Source organism: Accipiter gentilis, chromosome 7, assembly GCF_929443795.1.
Source record: "Accipiter gentilis chromosome 7, bAccGen1.1, whole genome shotgun sequence".
NCBI classification, from domain to species: Eukaryota; Metazoa; Chordata; class Aves; order Accipitriformes; family Accipitridae; genus Astur; species Astur gentilis.
The window spans coordinates 43,616,863-43,642,063 of NC_064886.1; the positions used below are offsets into that span (position 1 = coordinate 43,616,863).

The window sequence follows — 25,201 nt, forward strand, 5'->3', positions numbered from 1 at the left end:
AGGTCAGAGGCATTAAACGTTGTTCATATTTAAATCAGCACTACACTATGGTGCCAGTTTAACTACAGCAGTGCTGCGGCAGTACCCATTTGTCCCCATGTTATGCAAACAGTGATGGATGAGCTTGGAAGGCATTTCGGACAATAGCTGTTTCTTTGGTTTTATTCTCCGTTTCTTTTATAGACAGACCTTTAAAAAAAGCCATGCTGTAAGCAGATTGCACTTGTAGCAAAGTTATCCCATAGCTCTTGAATGTGGTGTTCTATGAACAAAAACACTGAACAAAAGGACCAAAGGTATATCTGGTCTGCTACGCTTTCTTTGACTGTGGTCAGCAGCAGGTTTGTAGATAAGTGTTAGAACAGGGCAAACATACAGTGGTATTGTCAGAATAAGAAATGTGGAACAACATAGGTCTTCTCAAACCTATTTATTGATCTTAGGTAAATTCTTCAACTGTACAAGGTGTGTGTGGGACAAATAATTTTTCATTCACTGTATTCTATATTAAATAGTTTGGAAGTAGGACTCGTACTATTATCACCCTAGTTGATATGCCTGTGAAAGCATGTTAGTGAGAAACTCAAGAAACATCATCTTTGTGACTGACTTGTAGTAGTTACTTACCCAGAAGGAAGCAGCTTTTGCAACAGCCAAAAGACCCCACCATAACTCCTGTACTAGCTTATGGAAAACTAAAGCTTTGGTTGACCTATCATGGCAGTCATCTGTGGCATAGGGGTTTTGCAGATCTCTGTTTCTGTAATTTTATGTTGGCACTTAAAATTTAGCATGAAAAGACATACTCTAGGAGGCCCACCTTTTTGTATAGGTGTGTATGTTACTTCTGATACTTATATTGCAAAACCTTTAGTCTCCTGATATTTAAGGTCAGAAGTTATAAGGGGGGTGTGTGTGTGTGTTTGTTTCGGGTTTTTTTTGTTTTTTAACTCTGAGGCCTCTTACACTGTAGTGTCTTGAAAGATCCTAAAGCTTTGAGGGGAAAAAAATTGAAATACTTTATTTTATGAAGCAGTTTTGGGGTCAGTTTTTCTAAAATGAATGCTTTTATGTTGGATAGTTTAAAGAACATCTGTTAACTGAAACCAACCGTAAGTGAAGTTGCAGTTATGTTTCCTATTAGTCTTGTATCTTTCCTATTAGTCATGTATGAAAGAATACAGAGACATCCAACAGAACTCAAAACAAAAATTGAAAAAGCAGATGTTGAAACTGTTGGCTTGTTGCTTTTCTTTTACAGGAGCAAGTAATTATTAATGGATCACAAAAATACTGTAAGACTAGTTTTGTAAACTGTTACCTAGAATCACAGCTAAAGATGTATTTCTGATTATTGTATATTGCAGTTGAAAATTGGAATATTTCACTTGGAGACACTGAAGAGGGTTTTAAAAAATAGATCATGAATGTTATGTCTGGAAGCATACAATGAAAGATAAAATACAAAATTTTAAATAGTTATGCACTTCTAGTCTCTCAGGGCTCGTTTATTATGTTGTCATGGTGAGCAAGGAATAAAAAAATAAAATAAAAAGGCTGTTCCTTGGGTAGTTGTGACTTATTGGTAGTTATCTTTTACAAGAGTTCCATGCTGACTTAAGTAAAGATCTCTGAGAAAAAACCCAAACTTTATTTTTCAAATAAATTCAGCTAAGAGCTCACAGCCTTCCATGACACCACACTGAATTATTATTAGTGTACACTGCTGTGAGAATAACACTCACTGCTGTTTAACAACAATGTCTTTCCATGGAATTTCAGAAAGTCAGTACGCAAATGAAAGGCAGAATTGAGTGCTGAAGCAGAATTAAACCAGTCCATCCTGAAGCAGGGATACTTTCATCATTACTTCTGTAAGGAAGAAGATGAAGAATTAACATGTACTGTATATGCAGGTCCATATGATTTGGTTGAAAAATTCTTAATGGCTTGTGTGCTAAGCAGAAGGTCCTCTCTTGTTTGAATAAAATCTTAAGTATATTTCTTTCAGACTTTCTCTTTTTTCCATTCTTAACCTGCAGTCAAATATCAGGAATGTATGCAATTTTGTTTATGTAAGGCTTCCTTTGTCATGGAGAGGAGAGGTTCATTTTTTTGCGTACTTCTATGGTGATGGAAGATAATGTGTTGCACTTGGTAGATGATGGGATTAAAATACCTGGGAATTAACAGCCATGTCTAGGCTGTTCTGTAAGATTGTTCAAAAAGACTGTCCCAGCAAGGTTCCCCAACTGTGGAATGCCATTGAGCAGGCTCTTGGATGCTTCCATGTTCCCTAGTCTTTAGGTTCTGGAGGGCATCTGAACTCATGGGTACTAAGCCGGTCCCACCTGAGTCTTCCTGCTGCTGGAGGAAGCTTGTGTGATTGGGCTGTAGTCTGGGCAGCAGAATGGTACAGGCTATTCAGGATCTATAAGGAGATGCCTCTGAGGTTTGTGTGTACAATTTGGGACCTGAGGTGTTTCCCTGGGACACTGAATTTAGGAGACAGGACAAAGGTCCATCAAGTGTCATAATAATTATTGCAAGGGCACAGAATTACTGTTGTGAAGAGTAAATAATTTCATTGCCCTTACAGGCGCAGCTGTGGACAAAACCCCAAGTGCCTGCTGCCAGTTCTTGGAGAAAATCTTTCAGAAAGCCCAGTTCTGAGAAACCTCAGTCTCTAGTCTTGTGGAGGTTACACAAGCCATGTTACAAACTTGGTGTTACAGGGCACTGGACTTAGGCTGGCTCCTAGAGCAATGAAACAGCAGTTGATAGAAAATGGGCACTGATGGGGAGACTTTCTGGTCTGGATGCCCAAAGAGTTACCCAGATTTAGTATGGTTCTAAGCTTTTTGCTTATGGTGTCAACAACTTGTTGCCCTGAATGTGATATGCAATCCCACCAAAGACATCCCTCCTTATTCTGTCTTGGGGTACCCTTCAAATCCAGTTTAAGCCCCCACTGCTAAGGCACTTGGGCAACTGATCTCAGTGGAAGACTCTCCTACAAGGAAAATCTTATGGAAGTACCATGAAAGCCAAGCCATACCTGTGGTGCCATCAGCCTCTGTGGTCCAGCTGGTGTGGTCATCTCTAAGCACCTTGTCTGTCATAAGACTGGACTTGTGGAGAAGCTGAAGACCTGTCCTAGCTCAACAGCAAATTTTTCTCTCTGACAGTGGTATGTGCTGGTCGTAGGAACAACTCACTTCACTTGTTCCCAGAGCCCTTGAATGCAAATATTTAAAGATGAAAGGAATGTAACCTGCCTGGATCCCTCTGATCCTTGTGACACCCAGGCCAAGTTGGTATGAAAAATGCAGTAAATTATCCTTGAAGGGTCTTTAATATGGTGAGGTTGATGTAGCTGATGTTTTGGTTCTGCTACTGCTTAGTTGTACAATTTAGATAAAATAACTTTTTTCATTCAGTTACAGCTGTCTCATTTAGAAAATGCAAAATTAGTTATACAGGTGTGTTTTGAAATTCTTGTAGTGGGCATGTTTTAGAAATGCTGGTAGTAGTGATGTAGTTTATTCTTGTTTAAAGAGTGTTGAAATTATTCCACTAGCCTGAGGAAGCTTGGATTTGCTTTAAATGGCTTCGTTTTGTGGGAGCAGTGGTCCCTGTGAAAGATGCTGGGACTGGCAGAGAGAGAAATGCTGTTTCATACTTTGCCACTGACATGGTTACTCCCTACTGGTCCCAATACCTGATTTGTCACAACTTGAGAATAATGCAAAGCCACACCTTTCAGCAGACAAAAGTGGTTATACACAGCTTCTCTGTAAGCCTAGAAAAAAAGAAAATAAATTCCTATGGCAACTATTTTCTTTCAGAGAAACACATATTTTAGGTTTGCATTTACAAAGGCTTTATTGGTACTGCATTTCAATCCTGCATTTTAAGTTCCTGTTAGTTATGGAAACAGTTTTGAATTTACTTTATGTCCAGGCTTTAATATTAGGCAATTACAAATCCTGTATAGCCTAGGTCTGCATTTCATAGACCAAATTTACTGTTCTCAATGCTGTGCATGTGAAGCATTCGTAATAGGAACGTCACGTTTGTTTTCCATACCTTCTCTAGAAAGATGAATTTCTCCTGTAGCTACTACAACCAACATTGTGGAACCAGGCTTGTGTTTAAGCACTGCTAGATGCTGCAGAGGGGCACTGCGACCCATAGCAGGTACATGCCTGGCATCTCCCTGCTTGCTCCCTGGTCAGTTTGATGTCTGCTGCTGGCTTCTTCCCTTGGATACTCCTTTCAATTATTACCTTGTCTGTGTATCTTTTACGCCTCAGCCCAAATTTGACTGCATATGCCCAACTTGACTGATGAGAAGGCCAACCTAATCCGGGTTTTGGGAGAGAGATCCTCTTCCCTTTCTCTTGCTCATCCCTTTTCTATGCTGTTATAATTTCTGGAAAGCTTGCCTTTCTTGGTTGAGATCACAGACTGAGTCAGGTTTGTTAAAGGGGTTAATGCACGTGTGTTATTGAAAATATACCTGTACCCCTTCTCCGTGTCTCGAATACTCTCATTTACTGCTAACAGGAGCAATTCATGTCAGATGCAGTGAATACTTTTTTTCAGATATTTAAGAACTTCTGTGCCATCTTACCTGTGTCAGGCTGTAGACAACTGTGTGGTTTGATATCCTTTGCCATGTTTCTCATGTGTAGATTAAACACCAATATTCATATATTGGATATATTAGTAAGCCAGTAGGTGTATGTAAATAAAAACCAGCTTTTTTCACTTCAGTCTGGTCAAATACTTGTTGAAGCTATTACCATACAATCATGAAGAAAATGGGGTAATAACATCTTGATTTTTTTTAAAGCCTTAATTACCGTTATAATGTCTTCTAAAAGTGCATCTTGTTTGCACAAATATAGAAAAAATTCAAAATACATGGCATCTAAAGAATTTCTTTATGCTTAATGTTTTTGGTATTACCCTGCTGTTGTTAATGTTGCTGAGTGAGTGTTGGGAACAACTAGGTGCGAGCGCTTTTCTAAAAGTAAATCTAACTGGTTGTGTGGCTGTCGGTCTGTAGGTTTTTTAATAGGTGATAATATTTAAATAGGACAGACTTCTGTAGTACTTTTGGGAGACATGGATGTTTTAATCTCAAGAAATCCCACACCTCTTTGGAATCAGAAAGAATAGAGAATACAGAACACACTTTTGTTTTGTCCTGCTTTGAAAATCTGTTGTTACTTTTTGTTTGTTTCCTTGTTTTCATAAGAATCTATTGAGGTAAGAGGAGAATGGGGTATGTATGTATGTATATATGTGTATAAATATTAGAGAATGGAAGACTGAAGAGTTCTGCGGAGGGGGCCTCTGGAATCAAAGGGCCAGAGTAATTTACATTTCGCGAGGGAAAACATTGTACAAGGTGTGATACAATCATTGAATGGTGAACTCTTAAATTACTTTTTAAACTGATAATTTGATTGTTTTTTTTGGGTGGTGGGGTTTTTGTTTGTTTGTTTTAATGGAAAGCATTATTTACTGGTGTTGCATCATGGAGACGATTTCCCAAACACTGTTTTCATATTAAAGTGTTACATGCTATGTTGCTTGATGTAAAAATGCATAAGGTTTTACTAAAGATTACTTTCTCTGCTTATGGAAAAATGTCATTCTAGCTCATCCATTCTCAGATTCTGGTGATAGTCCTTTTAATTTCCCTTTGCTCGTATTGGATTCTAGAAAAGGTTAATTAGTTATCCACTGAGCTTGATAGAAGAAGATTTTTTTAGAATATAATATTAAGAAATGTTCTATTGGGGTATGAAGGTAACACCACAAGGGGGTACTATAATTTTATCACATTTGCCTTGGTAAGTTGTTTTATTAAGGTAAAGTGATTACAGCCTGCAGAGTTAATTTTAATATGCTAATACACCACAGCAAGTTGGAAACTTAAATAAAATGATACAATTAATTTAAATTTATAGAAGGTAGAGAAGCTTAGTAAGGTCATCTGTATGTTATATTAAGATTGCATATAGGCTTACTGGATTTAAAAGTCAGTTTTCTTAGCAGCAAGCTTTAGAAGATTGCTGTGTGTACTTTATTGACCTTTGCATGAGGAAGTTAGCGTAGTTCTGTGAAAACTATGTTCTATGAAAAGTTCGTTTTCATGTGAGAAAAATAACCCTTTACTCTCTGAGTACAGAAAGCTAATGTTAGAGATTTATAAGTTTTAATTGTTTTAATACCCGTATGAAGGTGGAAATTTATTAGGACTTGAAGTTTGTTTTTTTTTTTAATTTGCAATGGAAAAATACATCTTCTGGTATTCCTCGTTTAGTGAGGTAATTACTCTTGATTAAACTTCTTGATAAAATACATTCGTATGACTTGCTGTTGGGCACATGGGCACAGGAGTTGTACTGTTGAGTTTTGGGAAGGAGTGGATGTTATTGTTTTGTTTTTGAAGGGAAGAATGTCAACACTGAGAAATATCTGGGCTTTTGTACTTTTATGTCACTGCTGTGTTCAGATAATGCCTTCCTGAGCTCTAGAAGAACAGAGTAGAAGTGAATTTACCAGAAACAGGCTTTTTGAAAACCTTGTTGTTATATTTGGCCAGGAAAACTAGAAGTATAAAAACTAAAAAGAAAGAATGAGGGAACTAAACAACAGTATAGCGAAGCAGGAGTTAGGGGAGATTAACATTTTGTTTGTATGCAGCCTATTGCTATTTGGCTGTTTTATCTACCTAGAGCAGAATTTATCTGAGCAGCATAACTGCTCCCGGTGCAGAGAAGCCATGATTTCAAACTAGGGTCTCTGGATGCATCAGGCAGCCATGAGGCTAGCACGACCACTGGTAATATGGAAGGATTAGTGGGAGGTAGATGGGTGTTAAATCTCAAGGGCTGCCATGGGGGATATGAGAGGGAGGGTTTAGAACTGTTAACAGTTCTCTTGTTGTCTTTGGAGGTGTTGATGACATCCACAGAGAGCCAAGTTAGAGAACTGGAAAGAAATAATGTGTCAGTAGAACACATTAGAAAATAGTTTCTCGTAATTTCTACAGAAGATAACTTTATTTGTCATTCCTGTGATCCTGGTGAGTGAGTTTTACTTTCATTAGGAGGTTCCTGAGATCACTGTTCCCCCCAGGATATGCAAAACCAGATTGCACATCAACAACCAGTCAAGAGGCTAGTTTGCTAGAGACAATAATTGGCAATGATGTAACAAAATGGGATTTTCCAAGTGCTTTTAAAGATGTTTTCAGTGGCCATTTGCAGTCTGTTATGAAAAGCTACAAATAGCATCTGCGTATTGAAGGATACACTGAATTGACAAGGTCAGTATTGCAGACCTATTCATGCCAGGAGGTGGATGTATGAAACTGACAGTCACGCAAGGATTGATCCAGGTTATTAGTAAAACTTGTGTCCTGGTTTCAGCTGGGATAGTTAATTGTCTTCCTAGTAGCTGGTATAGTGCCATGGTTTTTGAGCTAGGTATGAGAAAAATGTTGATAACACTGATGTTTTCAGTTGTTGCTAAGTAATGTTTAGTTATAAATCAAGGATTTTTCAGCTTCTGATGCCCAGCCAGCAAGAAGGCTGGAGGGGCACAAGAAGTTGGGAGGGGACACAGCTGGGACAGCTGACCCAAACTGGCCACAGGGGTATTCCATACCATGTGACATCATGCCCAGTTATATAAACTGGGGGGAGTTGACCTGGAGGGGCAGATCACTGCTTGGGAACTAACTGGGTGTCGATTGGTGGGTGGTGAGCAATTGCACCACCCATAATTTGTATATTCCAATCCTTTCGTTATTACTGGTGTCATTTTATTAGTGTTATTATCATAATTAGTTTCTTCTTTTCTGTTCTATTAAACCATTCTTATCTCAACCCGTGAGTTTTACTACTTTTCCTGATTTTCTCCCCCATCCCACTGGGTGCGGGGGGAAGTGAGTGAGTGGTTGCGTGGTGCTTAGTTGCTGGCTGGGGTTAAACGATGACAACCTGCCAGATTTCTTTTTTCTGAAATCCATGTATTGTACAAACCTTGGAGAAATGAGGATTATAGTGGCAGTGTTCTTAGCAGTGGGACTCTCTCCTTTATCTGTTTTGTAAACCAAGCAAATCACCATTGCCTATACAATTTGTTGAGCACTTCCTATTGCTGAATTTTTGTCCCTGTGTGAGGAAATAAACAGATAATGTTGAGGGTGGCTTTTTAGCATAGTGTATGGAATCTGACATTTTGGAAGGTCATGATGAGTCAGCTTCTGCAGAAAACGGGCCTGTTTTACTGTGATCACTGTTTATAATGGTTTCCAGAGATTTGGCTTTCTTCTAAAAACTGCACACCAACAGACAAAAGAGTAGGGGAGAATTTTGCCTCCAATGACAACAAAATGCTGTTCATTCTTGTCATGGCTTTTTGTGGTTGTTCCTTGTCTTTCTATTAAAGATGTACCCAAGGACCATCATCAGAACTTCATTAATGAAGTGAGGTAGCCTGTCTTAGTGTTCTGCAGCTTCCACAACATGAACAGGAGGCTGGCTTTAAGGACATTTGAGTAACAATAAAAGGGTATGATTTCACTGGGTATGAGTTTTGTCCCATTTAGGAACACGACAGGCGAGATATGGCAAAATTGGGAGTTCTAATAATGAGAATATTTATTCAGAGAAATCTTGAACGTAACTTTTTTCCAAGAAGAAAACAAATGAATGCATTCTAGATTTGTATAACACATTATTGGTATTAAATTATCAAATTATATGCACAATTAAATTTTTATTAAAGAAGAAATAATGTATGCAATATTATGATAATCTTCTAAAGTATAACAAGTTTTTAGCTTTAACAGCACCATGCACTGTGCCTCTGCTTCTCAGGGGACTAATTTTAAAAGTAAGGCATTCAGCAATTGAAAAGGAAATTATAAAATTAGTCACTTGAGTAATTTAAACATGCAAATAAGTATCCCAACTGCGTTGATACCAGATTTAGCTGAATTTACTAGGGCTGCTTAGACTTTATCATCCTAATTATTCCAGCTTTGTGTCAGGCTGAAGAAAGCAGAAAGACAGAATTATCTGTTACAGAAGTTTCTTGTTGTACCATATTATTGTACTGTGTGTTCACTAATGCAGTCACTGGCAAAAACTTATTCCAAGGTTTTTTCCTCCTAATTAGCAGAATAAAGGCCATCAGGACTGTTCTATCATTGCTTCTCATAAGAATAGCAGAGATTTGAGAACACTTTGATTTTACTTGCTGAGCTGAATGAAGTATGATGCATGCATGTTCTGATACAAAGCAATAAAGCATAGCTGATTGAATTCCATGTGTTGGAGCCTTTTATGAATTCAGTAAAAATTACCTGTAAGAATGATAGGCCAGGCTGGGCCTTCTGTGTGTCGTAGGTAGCGCATAACTTCCATACAAGGTGTTGACTGGAAGCACATCTCAAAGTACAGTAGGTGGTTCGTAATAGTTACTCTTCACTGTCTGTATCACGTTGGTATGCAAACACCCTACTGAGCGATCAGGACCCTGCTGCTGTTGGGGTATAAAACAAAGTTATTCCCCTGAACAGCTTATACTCCACGATGGACGGAGACAACGAACAGAAGGAGGTGGTGCTAATGGGGCCGTGACTGATGACTGCGCACACCTCGCCTGTCCATTGTGGATTTATTGCAAGAGTTATGCCAGAGGAGGGTTCAGTCTGAAGAGGCACAATAAGGTACATCTGATATTTGTGATGCTTCTGTGCAAAAACTGTATTATAGGAGAAGGTGAAAATATCCTACTTCAAAATGAATTGACAAACATCTTCAGTGGAGTGAAGATAAAGGTTTTGACAGTGAACAAAAAATAAAGGCAAGGCCCTTTATAAACTCATAACTGTTTAAGTGATGAAGTACCTTAAAAATAAACATGCATAGTTTTGTTTTTTGTATAGTAAAGAGGTTAAGCAATAGGTAGAACTGAAAAGATGGATTTGTCATATAAAAAAAGTCAGGAAAATTATTCTTGAGGCAACTCTTTAAATGGTTAGAATTTGAGCAAGATTGCAATTATCATGGCTGTAGAGAAGAAGGTTGTAGGAGTTATGATGTTATGTGCTAAAGGCTTGATCAAGACATTTAGTTGGATGGAAAGGAAAAGTCGTCCTAATAATGTCAGGCAGGAAGAGTGTGAAGTTAGATTTGATGGAAGAAATAGAAAGATGAGACTTGGGTAATGGCCAAATTATAAGTCTAAACATGGTGGTCACTGTTTGTGAAGAGGAGTTAGGAGAAACAAGGAATGCCTGAAGACAAAAATTGAAGGGTATGCTTCAGTAAAACTGTCTTAAGTCTTGTGGTTGGACATACATGTGAAAAAAAGGGACCATGATTTTAGTTCAGACTGTGGAGACAAAGCAAGAGGAAAGAGAGAGAAGAGAGGTGTTGGTCTGAACATAACAGTTAAAATCCTGCTTGGGAGTGAATTTGCTTAAGGACAAGGTGTATGGCTGAACCATTACAGCTTTCTTGAATGTTGGCAGGTTCTCAACTGTGTCCAAGATCCATACTCCCAGTGCATAAAGAAATGTCACTGATGGAGCTGCAGCTCTGATACTCTGCATAGGACCATCCCAGTGCAGGGTGCAGCTGGCTAAGCTCTGGCTTCCCATTGCTATCTGGGGATACAACACTGGTTTTTCTGTCATGCCTTTCCCAAGGAGACCTTCATGGTGGAGAAGATGGAACGGGGTTTGTGTCCCTTCTGTTGCCTGAGTGGCATTAAGTGGAGTAGGGCAATGAATCATCAGCATAGACTGATCTGTTGTTCAGTCGTCTGTTACAGGTTTGCTGTGATAAGCCTGAGTTTGGCAATACTCTGCCTTTCATTGTTATGTTTAGATAGTGATTTATTCTTTTCTCAGAACCATCTCCTTTTGTGGTGTTTGCTTTGACATTAAAACACATCTGGCTACCATGAAAATATAAATATATTTTAGAAATCTTATCTACAAGAAACTAGTTAAACTTTGCAAGAGGAATGATGATGAAAATAAATGCATGACCCAATTGCACATACAGGACTGTTTGCAGGCTAGTATTGATCTTAATGTTTTATATTAACATTCTTTTAAGATAAGAAATCGGAGACCAGTCTCCACCTACATAAAGTCCAGGAGCTCCCTGGATAATTTTTTTCCATTTAAAAAAATTCCTACTAGTATTTTATAATTATTATAATAATTTATTTTACTCTAGTTATTAAATTGTTCTTATGTCAACCCACAAGTTTTACTTTTTTTTTTTAATTCTCCTCCCCATCCCACTGGGAGCGAGGAGGAGTGAGCGAGCTGCTGCATGGTGCTTAGTTGCTGGCTGGGGTTAAACCATGACATGAGCTTTGCTCGACCAGAAAGTATAGAAGTTATGTTATTAAATTGATTTAGACCTTCTTATTGGCATTTGAACGAGCATTCAGAAGATGTAAATTTTTTTTAAAAAAGAGTCTTTTATCACTAAAATACGAGAGTCAAACAGACATTTCTTATTTTTTGGCATAACTTTTTAAATTTTTCCCCTGGGAACTGTACATAACAACGATGGTTTTCACATGTGGGTAGAAATGGAAATAATCTTTGCAGCTATGGATGCTTCTTAATATTAGTTGAAAGTAAAGATGCACATAGGGCTTCTGCTCTATAAAGAAGGTGAGAAAACAAATAAGAACAAGTGTTAATTCATGTACACAGAATTTGCGTCTGCACAGCAGGTGAAAATGCTACATTAATGCTGGAAATATCTGTCCTGCTGTGTAGTTTTCCTTCCTTTTTATTACTTCAGTGTTTGGTCTCGTATGAATGCACCATACTTATTTGCATGTTATCATGATGGATTCTTCTTTGCTTCTAGTTATCCATATAAAGAGATAGATGTTCCACATGACCTCAAAGTATTCAAATGAAATACTGTATTAAAAATATCTTGGTTTTCATAGTGCAATGTATATACACATAAATATTATTTTTAGCTTAGGTTATTAATTGCACACAAAAATGCTAAATAAAAAGAATGCTGTTAAAATGTAATGTCAAACACTTCTAATTATGGAAATGTCAGAAGCAGGGTTCAGTCAGAATCTCCATGAGATTAAATTGAAAATTATCTAGACTGTGTGACTCAATGCATCTAATGCTGTTGAGCACTCTGTGTGAAAACAAATCCCATTAATTTAGTATCTGAAAATACACAGCACATTGCAAACAACACCCCTTATTAGCAGGCTGGAGGTCAGTATCTGTGGAACATAAAATTAGCAACTACCTCTGGCAAGTCTGATTTAACCAAGTGGCTTAAATTTGTAGATGTCTCTCCAGGGGCAGGATGAAATTCTGTTCTTCAGGGAAGCACTTAGTTGTTCATAACAATCAGAGTTTTCTTCCTCTTTCTGCCCCCAGACTGGCCTGACCTGTGTGTCAGAAACCATTAGCTGTGGCCGTGGTGCCACCACAGAGCTCAATCATGTGTCTTTGATCAGCACCTGTTTTCGGAAAGGGACTCAAATCTTGATCTGTACATGTACAGAGATGGAGATCCATGCTTTTGGGGGAGTAACTTCTCAGCGATTTGCACTGTCGTCACTGAAAACTTGAGCTGAGTGTCCAATATGAATTAGCCTGTTTTCAGTAAAAAAGTGTCTTGCCTTAGTCTCACAGCAATGCAACAACCAAGTTGCAACTAGGGTAAGACAAGAGGAACTTGTGCATCGGTGCAGGCTGCTTTGCGTGACCGAAGCTCACGCTGCCATCAGGTGTTTCTGGTGTATGATGCTGCGTGCTCTACATGTCTTCCCACTAGTTTTCAGCTGGGTTATTTTATTTTATTTTATAAAGAAGGGAATCTAGTCTTGTGGTGGTTCTGAGGTCAGTCACAGACTTGCTGCCTGCCTCTCCTGGTGCCTCAGGAGGTGTTCTCCATCCCTCTGGCATGTTGTGGGTCTGCACTAACATTGCAGGCATTGAGGGCAGGGTCTCGTGCTGGGCTTCTACAGGACCCAACAGAGCTGATTGTAAAGCTGCCATTTGTTATAAAATACATATAATACTTTATTATTTTATGTGCTAGGTTTATTCAAGGATTGGATGCAAAAATCTCTGTGGACAATGCTTCATTTTGTTTGTGTCCAAATTACTAGCTATTTTAAGACTGTATGAATAATAGTGAAATATTGGAAATATGTGTTCCAGAGATTTACACTGTTCTGGTTCTCTGTTGGATCTGCAGTGGTCTTATCTTAGAATAGATATTGTAGAAATAATTCCTCTTTTTTTTTATTTCTATGAGAATAACAAGGAAAATAACATACAAAATTCTAATTAATTTGATAAGTTGGTCTTTCCATCCACACAAATTCCCTGTAAAAGCTTGTCCTTCAGGAGGAACTGAGTATGATATATATCATGCTCTGGTTTGGTCTGTATATTTGCCTATTTTATTAATGCTATGTTATCCTCTGAAAGGGTCAAATGAAGGCAGTGTATAAAGGGGGATTTTTTTTTTTTTTAAAAAGGGAAATGAGTGCAGTAAGTGGAAGAAGGGTGAAAGCACATTAAAAAAAAAAAGCATCACATCAGTCATTTTAAGTTACTCTTCCAGACTGCTTTATGTGGCACTCGTATTTTTCCAGTGTGTTTACCTGATAATGCTTTATGTATTTTACTTGACACAGCAGGTACTTGGGATTTGTACTTTCATATATGTGAATCACAAAATGGGCTTTTTATTTAAAATTGGTATTTTTACACTGTTTTATGCAGCCAAGTGGTGAATTGGTATACTAGTACTTCAAACTGGCAGGTCAGTAAAGTGTGGTTGTAGTCAGAGCATTGACCGTAAAAGTGACATCATGGAATCCTTGTTCTTTTTCAATGATTCCAGCAAAATTGCAGTTTACAAGCTAAAAATCTGATTTTTTTCCCTTTTTTTTTTTTTTTTACCCTTCTTCCCTTAACTGCAGGCTCTGGCCTCTGAAAACCGATCTGTTTTCTTTCCATCTCATACATTATCATCAGTAATAAGGGCTCTACAGTCAGAGCTTAGTGAATGTTTCTGTTTATGGTGTGTGAGGCAAGCAGGCTCCAGTTGTTACTTCTCTGTATGTGTTGCCACTGCAGAGATAAAAAGAATAGAAACTTCTTTTAATTACTGTAAGCAAAAATGATGTGCAGAGAAAAAGCAAGGGCTGTTTTCATATTGGTCCTTCCCTGTTCATAATGAGAATTTAAAAAAATACAGTAGGGCCATGTTTGTAAGCAAGCAGCATGACAAAACCTGCCCCAGGGAAAAAAGATCACATACTTGAGTTGCATTGGAAAGAACAGGGGCAGGGTGGTTGGAAGTCCTCTGAAGGGCTGTCTGAGACCTTGGCTGCTGGTCCTGATCCTTTTCCTCGGTTTCCTGATGCAAAGTGCTCAGTGTGATCTGCTGCTGGAGAATTTCCTCAGCCTTGTAAATTTCCTCAGCCTTAGTGCTGGACCGCTCCAAGATATATTTGGGACTTGCAGTCTTATTCCAAGATACAGGAATTATTCAACATATGTGTGTTGTATCTAGGCCTCATTGAGCTAACCTGAAAATGTATCCTGGTATTTTAAAGTACTTGAAGTGCTTTACAGAGTAATTAGTTTAATGAGAACAGTGGAGATAAATGAAGCAGCATGTGTGCTCTGTTATAGCTCAAATGTAAAGAAAAATTACACACTGAAGGATGGGGACACAGCTACAGCTTCTGTAAGAAGCCTCCTGTATGTTTTTATCTTGAAAAAAAGGACTGTTACAAACTTAAGTGAAATGAATCTTACGAGCAGAAAAAAAAGCAAGTTGCGCACATTCACACTCATCTTATTTTACCATGCACTGCAAGGTTGGTCACAAACCTGGAAATACATGAATTTTCTATGCTTTTTTTCCAGAGAGGACTTTGGAGAGCACAGGTGTCACTTTTTACAGTGAAGTGAAACTAAAGAATTTCAGTCTTCAGGTCTGGTGTCCTGTGCACAGGTACCTGTTACTTGTACAACTTCTTTGTTTTATCCTGCTGGTCTTTGGGAATTTACATTATAACTGATCAAAAGAACAGAGCAGTTTGAAAGTATACCAGTGGCTTCCTTTGTGGCATTCCCCTATGAATATTTACATTGACATATTAATCCTAAGAACATGAGGTAGTAATACCTTTTGTGAGGTTTGCATCTTCTGTTTCCCAGGGAAGGAAGGAAGTTTCCTTGCTGCAAGGAGAAATGGAAAATTGTCTCCCATCACATGTGGGATTTTGGGCTGGTGTGATGTATGCTGGAGTAATCTTCAGTGCTCTCCCCCTCTCGCATGGCCAAAACCACTGGAGCTATTGTACTCCATGAGCTATATGTTCCTGCTGGGGTGGTCAGCGTGAGTGTTACCTAATGGTGACTGCACCACTCCAGTTCTGAAGAGCAACTAGTTTGCATAATTAATTAAATGTAAATTAAATTAATTAAAAGTAATTAAAATGAACATTTTTTTTAATGAACCAAGCGGTCAGAGAAATCTCTTGCATGAGTCAGTACACGACACACTGCTTCAGTGAAACATCTTAAGTGGCTTTGTACATGCAGGACGTGGTGAGCTGCTGTATTGGTCCTGGCTGGGGGAGCCTGCAAATGCTGTGCTGTGTCTCAAGGATTAGCTTTGTTTGTGGTTACTGGCCTGTCAGAGGCAGAACTGTGCCAAGATAACACTGAAGAGTGCTGACTGGCATTGCAGGAGGTGATTGTTCCAGTCTCTGGATCTATGTTATCTCAATTTTGCTTCTTGTGTTTTCAGCATTTCAGAAAAGTTCATCTTTCAGGTCTTTATTGCACAATGAAATATTGAATTTGAACTTTAAATGATTAGGTCTAGAAATGAAAGTAGTCTGGATCCTATGGAGAAAACTCAGAGTCCCCAGACAATATCAATACCAGCTCTTTAAAGCCGAGCTGGCTCTTGACTGCCCAGGTGACCTTGGGGCATCCCTGCAGCTCTGAGTCAGCAGGGAGACTTTGGATTCGTCTCCAGGTTGCTTCTGGAGCTTTCACTGGGCAGCAAAAATGTCACTCAAACTTGTAGTTTAATGAAGTTGTTGCTCTGCAAAGAGTGATTTAGATGAGGTAGCTTTCAAAATATGTGCTTCTTCCTCTTCTGACCTAAAAAGTCTATTTTTTGTTCCCTGATGTCATGGGGCCAAACTTTCTCTCTTCACTGACTTTAGAAAGAAGACTGTGATTGTGATACTGCGTTGGATGCATTGAGGACTGTGTCATTAGCATCTGAAATCATCGCTAAATAGCTTGTCTTCATAAATTTATTTTCCCTTCTCCTGGAAAAAAAGTGTCGATATTTTAAGCATTTTTACTGTTCCTGCTTATTTTTTTGCTTCCTTTTATGACATAAAAATTCAGTTTGCTGGTTCATTTTGAGCCTGACTGGAAGGGTAAGTTTGTTTATTTTGGCAGCTTAGTTGTAGGTCGGCCAAAAGGAAAATGAAAAACTGTAGCCTGTAGGCATTCTGCGTGTGCCTATCTAAGTACTGCTGGAGCAGGGATAACTGTCTCTTTCATAGGAAAGGAAAAAAGGCTGGGGAGAAGCCTCACTTATATTTTCTCGTTTTGTTTGTTTTTTTACTGTATCAATTGTGTATGCTGTCTTGAATGTGACAGGTCTGTTGTCAGTATTGGCGGTGGCATAGACATACGTAGAAACAATAAGCTGAGCGTATGGTCTAAAGTACTTTTGCCCAACAGAAGTTTAAATCAATATATTAAATATTTGTTTCTTCTTATAATGTTTTGAAAATAACTTGAGACTGTACGTCTTCTGTTTGAGTATTAATCTAACAGTGAATCAGAAAACAATAATAATTTATGTAGGCTCCTTTTTTGGTGTTATAATTCAAAAAAGGGCATGCATTCCAACAGATTGGGCACAGCTGGCTGGTACCTTCAAGACTCTGCTCTCTAATCGCAGTCAAGGACAGGCATTGTCGGGTTTTATTGCTGTGATCCCAAACAACTCACAGATTTTATTGGTCCTGTCAATACCCAGATGGGACATGTGAAGGATGCAGAGGGAGACTTGCTGCCACCTCTGACTCCATGAAACCTCTCAGCTGAAGCATGCTTTGTATCCTGTTTTTCTGTGGGTGACCTAAGTGCCATCAGCGGTCGCCAAAGTGTAGAGCTTTGCACTTGGGAACTGGCAGGTAAGTTAGGGATGGCTAATTCCTGCTTTAATAGGATTTGTAACATCTGGACCATGCAGTATGCTACCATACTGATGTGAGAAACTGAACAGCTTTATTTTACAAATACTGTGATGCTCACTCTTAATTTTCTTTTACAAAGTGCAGGGAAATAGAGAATTATCATATATTTCACATTAAAACACTTTAGAGATCTGTATTTATGGACTTTCCAACAAGTTTTATCACTTTGTGTTGTGCTTTGTGCTGTTTATCACTAGGGTATGTGGGAATTTTTTCTTACGAAGGACGATAAACATGAAAAATCCTAATTCATTAGGAGTTGGTAAAAGTTCAAATACTATTGCTGTTCTGTTAAAAAAAAAAAAGGATACTAGTGAGGTAGAGAGAAGAAACTACATTGAAAAAATGAGGGACCTATGTGGGGTTTTGTTGTTTTTTGTTTTGTGTTTGTTTTTTTAAATGCTCCTTGCTAAAAGGCATCTATCCTCTGAGGACTTGGGTATTGTTTTTATGTCAGTTCTCTCACAAATAAACTATTCTTTCTGTTATTCTAATCATACATGTACACTAAAGCCTAATAAAATTCTTCCTCATGTATCTGAGAGAAAAACCGTATTCTTTTGTTTTGGGAGGGCTGGCGGCTGCAGCTCTGGTGGATTAGCAGATGAGAAGCTTATTCCAGAGAAACCGCTCTTTCAGGAAAATTACTTTGACAGGAAACTCTAATTCGTGTGACCAGAATTCACATGCTTTAAAAGTAATTAGGGTGACTGGCTTCAGTTAAAAATAAATACATAAACCAAATCCAACAGTAGATTTGGCTTTTGCTCGGCAGCCTTCCTCTGGCTGTGGGTCCATCCTGCTGCTGGGGGGGAGTAGGGTAAATGTGTGGGGAGAAGGACTTACTGATAGCGGGGTGAGAAGCCTTTATTGCTGGGAAAAGAAAATCATCCCTTCCCTTTTAGCCAGAGCTCCATCTTTCAGGAGCTGGGGATACAAGCAACCTCGCTGCAGAGGTGCCATGCCACGGGGAGGCTGCAGGTCGGTAGACATCAGGCTGGAGCTGCGTGGTTTTATGCATGTCTGCTTGTAAGGAACAGTATTGGTATTGAAGGAATTGAACACCTCTGGCAGCAGGTGGCTGCGGGCTGGACCAGCTGCTGGTGGCATCACCCATAGGACACCTGGTGTGCCTCACCCTGGGGTAGAGGAGGCCGGACTGGTGGTGCAATTCCCCAATTCCTGTACTAGAAGAAACCACCTGTATTTCCTTGATGTGTCTTTAAATCATTAAAAAGTCTTTTGAGGGGAAAGAGGAACAAAACCTCTGGGAGAAGTGATGCTTTTGATGGCCTTGTCTTTGTGGCCAGTACACAGCACTGAGCATCATTTCCCCCCTTTCATTTTGTCCTAATAACAAATTCAAATTGTGGATTTAATGCCGCTTTGCTACTGTAAGTTGTGTGCCTGAGGCAGCACCTTTCCACTGACTCATGTTTTTCCACTCTTAATGTGTGCGCGGGGGGAGCGAGGAAGACTGAATGTGCAGGCTGGGCTTCTGTGCCAGCCTGGGCGGACCTAGCTGAAGGAAAAACAGCTTTACTAGATCTTATTTGGGAGTAAGCCTAATTGTATTTCCTTATGCTGCTGAGTGCATTTTCCTCCCTCTTGCCTCTGATCCTATTGCAACAGAAATCACAGGTCATAATTAAATAAAAGCAAAATCTGTCTGTGGTGTCTGATCCACGTGTGCCATGGCGACAGCTAGATGGAGTGGGAGTTTCCGTGTGTGTGCTTTCTTAGAAAAATTTGAGAAAAATCAATTTGCAAAATCGGGATGACTCCCAGTGCATAATTCATGTGTAAACCAGGCCTGCCACTGTGGTTAATTGGTGCAGAGCCCGTGACGGGCAGGGGAGAGGCGGGGTGGCGCGGGCATCTCGTGGCATCATCATCCTGCCCTGTCCTGGACAGGGACGTTGGGGTGCTGGAGCCTGCTGGGCGCCCAGGCCGGTGGTGAGGGGCATCCCCATGGCTCAATACGGACAGGTTTGGTATGTCAGGTGGTACCGGTGCGGAGCGGGTACCCCCCCCGCCCCCGGCCAAGCCTGGCTGGTGATGCCCAAGCCGAGCCTGGGGAGGAATGCACCCAGCAGATTTCTCCCAAAGGAAACATGAGGAAAACATCTTGTTTTAAGAGAGATATTTAATATGTTTTTCATATTTGGAAAGCAGTTAATGTCTGGGAATGTCCTTTTGCTCCCTGGCCAGCACGATTAATATTACTTTTGATCTTTTTTTTGAAAAAAAAATTTAGATTAAAAGTGATTTATCTGCAACAAAAGCAACAGCAATTATTTACTCTATATTAATGTTTAAAGTTGCTTTCTTTTAAACATTATTTTTTGGAGGGTAAAGGTTCTTAAAAATAAACATGGTTCAAATTATTTTTAGATTAAAATACTTTATGGAAGGAGAGCTGAATTTTAGCATTTGAGCATCAACCAGGAAGTCAAGATGTTGGGGAAAACACAGATGTAGAAAGGCCAAGCAAAAATGTGCTTTTAACTGACTCAAGCTAATTGCACAGAGTGCCTAACGAGGATGCTTCCTTTATTGTGCCCAAGTGGGTTTGTATGCTGCCTTGCTGTGCTGCCAGCCCTGTTCTGGGGCTCAGCTGGCTACAGCTTGGGCTGTGCTGTGCTGTGCCATGGGGGGACGTACCGGCTGGTGGGCGCAGGCGGGCATTAGGCACAGGGCTTCACCAAAGCAGGGTGGGACACCCAGCCATCGCACATGTGAAAGCCTCGGCTGTTCAACTGGTTTATGTGAAGTGTCGATAAAAGCTTCCCTCAGCAGCGCGTCATCATGTGTTTTATATAGGATTATAAACTCAGGCTCAAGTAATTCAGGAGGAGCTAGAAAAAGTGTGTCAGAATTATTCTTGTGGCTTTTTTGCCTGTGAAACTGAAAGCTTTGTCTACCTGGTCCTCAACGCCACAGTCTGGCTGGGAACTGCGTAACTGCTGCACAGCTCAAGGTTGCAGGGTGGATATCATGGTATTTTAATACGTATTAACTGTACCATGGCCCCTTCCAGAGCTAGCAACAAACACGATGTCCTGAGGCTGGGGATGGCTCCTCTCTGCCCTAGGGAACGGTGGGCTGTAAAGCTGGGCCCGCTCCTTCACCGAAAACAGGTTGCTGCTGGGGCTCAGCATGACTTGCTCCGTGCATCCAGCTGGGATGCTGCTTGTGCCCGGCTACACTGGAGGGAGGAAGAGAAAAGCCTGCTTGGGTTCTTTATTTTTTTCAGTTTAAGTGTTTAAAGGTTATCTCAGCTCATGCGTTAACTTTGGGAGATGTGATAACTGGCGATCCGTCTGTCACCTATAAAAGGGGTTTTGAATGTGTGGGTGAAAACTGCAGGTGTGGAAGGATGGAGGCAGCAGCCATTGTCACAGGTCCCTTACAGGCAGAGATGACACCAGCTTTACAGCCAATGAGGTTCTGGCCCAAGTTTTTCACAGTTTTTGTGCTAATTTTGTACTTAATTTCCACATTTCATTTTTCATAACTTTTTTGATAATTGGTGAGGGTTTGGTTTGGTATTGTTACAGTTTTATTTTACCACTAAAATCCAACTTATAGTAATGCTGAAGAGCAATTTTATATAGTGAATTCTGGTAGATAAGTCCTTTTTAGCCAGGAGTGAGTTTTCTACAAATGCATTTCCAGAATGGATTGAGGTACTTACTCAGATTGATATTTTTCATAAGAACACAATTAAATGCCAAGAGACTGTTGGCAGTACTTGATGGCCCTTGGACTGGCTCAGCTTGTGTTTTCTCAGTCACCCTGCTGCTGAGGGCTTGTTAGGGGAGTGTGGTGGTGATGTGAACACCTTTATTAAGCACATGAGTTACTTGGGATGGGTCTGCCTTCAGAAAATGACCTTTATGACCACTTCTGGTTACTTACAAACTTAAGCATTATATATAAACAGGCTTCACTTAACTCAAATGGCATTTAATTTAAAATTGCAATTGCAATAAATTCTATTGCAGGAGAAATGTGATTTTTAGGGAATTAAACTTAATTACGTTAAAGTAGTATTTCAACCTTTTTTGCATCAAGCTCTGATCAGTAAATGCTTGATCTTTGGAAAATCTTAACAATGAACTTGTGATCTGTATGTCCCACTAATGAGGTAAAACACAGTAGCCAAAATTTTGTATTGTTACTATGTGAAATATTCACATTTTGTTAAAAATCAGATACGTTCCACAGATGTGATTTGTAGAAAAGTGGGTGAAAACTGCCCAGGGTTGCACGTTACAGCCAGCCAGGCATGGGCAGCAGGCAGGAGCTCTGGCTGGGGTGCTCAAGGCCTGCGTGGCTGGTGAGGTACGAACCCATCCATGGGTGCAGAGCAAAGGGTGGTCAGTGGTTCATATAGGGAGATCTGGCCCATTGCTCTCCCCACCTCCCCATCACGCCCGTACTGTTGGCATGAGCGTGTTTCTCCTGTATCACTTGCATGGGAGCCAGGAGACCAAAAGTGTCTCCTGGGCAGTCAAGGGCAGCAAAGGTCCAGCTGGGCAGTGAGCAGAGTCCTGTGGACTGGGATGCATTGAATTTGGACTGTTTCTTTTTCTTCTAATTGCTTTCTGCTGCTGGCTATGCCATGTCTAATTAATAATAACGTATTAAAAACTAAGACTAACCTATTGAGTCCATAATGCATGAATAAGCTAAAAGGATAACCCCAAGTTACTTCTTCCCTACTTATAGAAAATAGAATTGAGTTTTTCATTTTCTATTAAGACCTTTCTGGTATGATACTGCATTCTGTACCACATACATGCTTTTCAAAGGAAACACAGTTTATCCTTCTCATTTGATTAAAGTCTGGGATGAATAACAGAGATTTCCTTTTACTTACACCTTCCATTATGGTCCTACAAAAGCCATTTGGGTGGAAATATTGCAATGGTCTGATTATTGTGCAAAATCACCCATGTTATTTTCAGCCTTAAAAGCCCAAAGCAATGTGTGTCTACCCCAGCTGGGACAGACACACTTAAAAGTGGTTCTGCAGGACTCATGTGCGTATTAAATCCTGTGAAGCAAACTGCTCCCACTGGCACTCTCCCAGGCATCGGCTCTTTCCCAGGGTTTGCTGGGGGTTGGCAGGGTGACTGTGGCTGCAGAGGGGAAGTGGAGCTGGGGCTCACCCACCTTTCCCTTAGTCCCAGGGTTTGCTTCAGACTAAAAAATATGAATAGTTCAGGTGCAGCGGCGCTGAAAGCTCAGTGCAACACAAGCAAAATAAAGATTTAAACTTGCGACTGATCTTCAGTTAATCCCTTCTACAAAAACAGACCTAAAGAGATCTTTTATGTTTCTGAAGCCTATGTGTGTGTTAAAGTAACATGACTTTCCAAGAAAAGTCCATTATTCCTTGTTTTAATATATGAATAATCTTTCAGGAGTTGATACAAAACCATTATTGGTTTAATGCCTTTCAGAGCTTCCGTAACTGATAGCTTGCTTTAGTTTTTTTAAAGCTGAAATTTTTCTTGCCTAGTATCTGTTTAAATATTTCTTTAAATAATTCTGAGTCTGTTGGATTTCTGGATCTTAGTGCAAAAATGTCCCTTTTGAATTCCTCTTTTTTGCATAGCCAAAAAACTCAGAACTGTTGAAGCTGAAATTTCAAATTCCATAGATGATGTGATCATTGTTGAAGAAGGAAGGAAGTAGAAGTCAGTTTTGTGGAAAACAAGTCCAGTAGTTTTAAATATACAGATATTTCAAGCTGAAGTAGTTGTAGATGAGTACTGGAATGATTCCAAGTTGGAAGTTTTTCTGTGATGTACATTTAATTAAAGGCAGTAGAGCTGCGTGCAGGCATAGTCACCAGTGGCTGTGGGTCCTGGTGTGTGGGCAGCTGGAGCAAAGCCAGGGATTTCCTGCTTCCCATTGCCTGTGGTGGGATTGCCATTGCCCTGAGCTGGGTCTTGGGGCTGACGTGGCTGTTCCCCAGCGTGGCATTGGGTGGAGGAGCAAATCGCTCCTGCACTCCTCTGCTTCTTTCCCACACTGAAAGACCATGGCATGGCAGGTCCTTTGGGTTATTTTACTTCGCAATACTGCAGGCAATACCTAGCTATACAAAGTAGTGGTAAGATGGACAATACAGGCTAAAAAAAATTTTCTGTAAAATGCACAGTATGTGCAACATCCACGTGACTATTTTCTTCATCCCTTTTGCCCTGCTCTGACCCTTATAGCAGAGCTTAGTGAGCTTAGTGAAGTGTTGCGGGGGGGGGCAGCTGTTGTGCTCTTTCTGCTTGGATCTCCTGCGCTTGGTTTCTTGTTCTCAGTGTTTGATAGGACCCTTGTCATGGTGCTGCTGACAGGCTTGGCCAGCTGATGTGCTGTTGCTGAGCTCGGGATGGACTTGCTCCCGGTTGGAGCTCTGGGCTTCTTCACCTAGTTATTTGGTAATACAGAAAGTGTTTTGTGCTTCATATTCCTGTTGATAACATCACAAAAATTGGCTGCAGATCACTTGGGGTGGTTTTGTTCTGGATGCATGAGCTCAGTCTTGACTGAAAGACTTTGTTTCCTCTGTCATGGCTGATGCAATTAGGTTTTTTCAGTTTTATTAGCACTATATGACAAAGGGATGTGGCCAGAGCAAGCCCATTTATTAAGCCATGACTTGTTTCTGGCTATCGAATAGTCCATGACTCAGTCATGCGTCACTCTGCGATACCATCCTTTATCTGCAAGGCTGCTCTGTTGAACGTTTGCTGATTTTGATTTGCCTCCTTGAAACTGCCTTGGCACGAGGTTATTCAGGATGAGCATATTGATCAGCAGCTCGTTCAGATACAGGATGACTTTTCTTCTTGTGGGTGATGTTGTGCAGTGCTCTCCAAACCCGACCTCTAGGCTATGGCAGAGATGTTTCCTGGTTGAATCTTTACTTTGTGCCATCACATACCTGACCTCCCTGTGTGGTTAGCCCTTGTTATCAATGTGGGATTAGCTACCAGAGTATTTTGATTAATGCAAGCAATTCCTGCAGGGTAACATTTTCTGTTACAGGATGCTGAGAGTCTAAACCTTCAGGCTTGCCCACTTTGATACAGTTGTTTGTTCTTTTCATTTTTAGTGTACAAAACATAACTCCACTCATAATGACTTTACACAGCTAAAACTACACTGTTCCTAAAGGGGAAAATCCTGTCCTCTGTCTTTGTTGCATCGGTATGTAGTGTATTATAACTGATATTATAATCAGCACTTCAAAAATCCTCTGTACTTAGGAATGCTTGTGCTACTTCAGAAGAGATGTTTTGCCTCTCGTGCTGCTCACCCACCTGTGGCTTGTTTGTTAGGCTTAGGGGTTCCTTTCTTGTCACAGTCTTCACTGCTTTGCACTTGTGATGTAATAGGCTCAACATTTTTTTTTATAATCAGAAATGCTAGACTATTTTTATTGAACCTACACAAATACCTCCAGTATTTTACCCACATTCCAGTTTTGTGTCAAAGTCCATATTGTCACATCTTGAGTGCAAATATGATTAGGTATCAGGATGGTTCTCTGAAGAATAATCTATAAATTTCTTCCTACCTGAAGTGTCTCAAGGTTTGGCAACTGGTTCCTCTGACTTTTTTTTTTTTTTTTTTTTTATTATACATGTTCCCACTCTTTGTGGGCAGGGAGTCCACTGGTTCCTCCCTAGGTGCTTCGGCACCACAGATGTGACACTTGTGCTTCAAATCCACAGTGAGCTAAAGAATATATCCTTGAGAGTGCTGAGTTGTGAATGCTGTAAATAAGAGCAGCAATAGCAGAGATACAGGAAACAGATGTTGTGGC

At 40.0% G+C, this 25,201-nt stretch overlaps 1 long non-coding RNA gene across 3 annotated transcripts in view; it reads left to right on the forward strand.

The window, feature by feature from the left end:
- LOC126041331 (uncharacterized) overlaps nt 1–25,201 on the forward strand; it is a 145,371-nt gene that overhangs the window by 6,529 nt on the left and 113,641 nt on the right. For 2 of the 3 annotated variants that reach the window (XR_007506811.1, XR_007506810.1), the window contains exons 2-3: nt 14,993–15,080; nt 17,142–17,781. This is a non-coding gene — a long non-coding RNA (uncharacterized LOC126041331). Of the gene's footprint in view, nt 1–14,992; nt 15,081–17,141; nt 17,782–25,201 lie in introns of those variants that run through there. The other variant, XR_007506812.1, reaches the window with a different exon arrangement.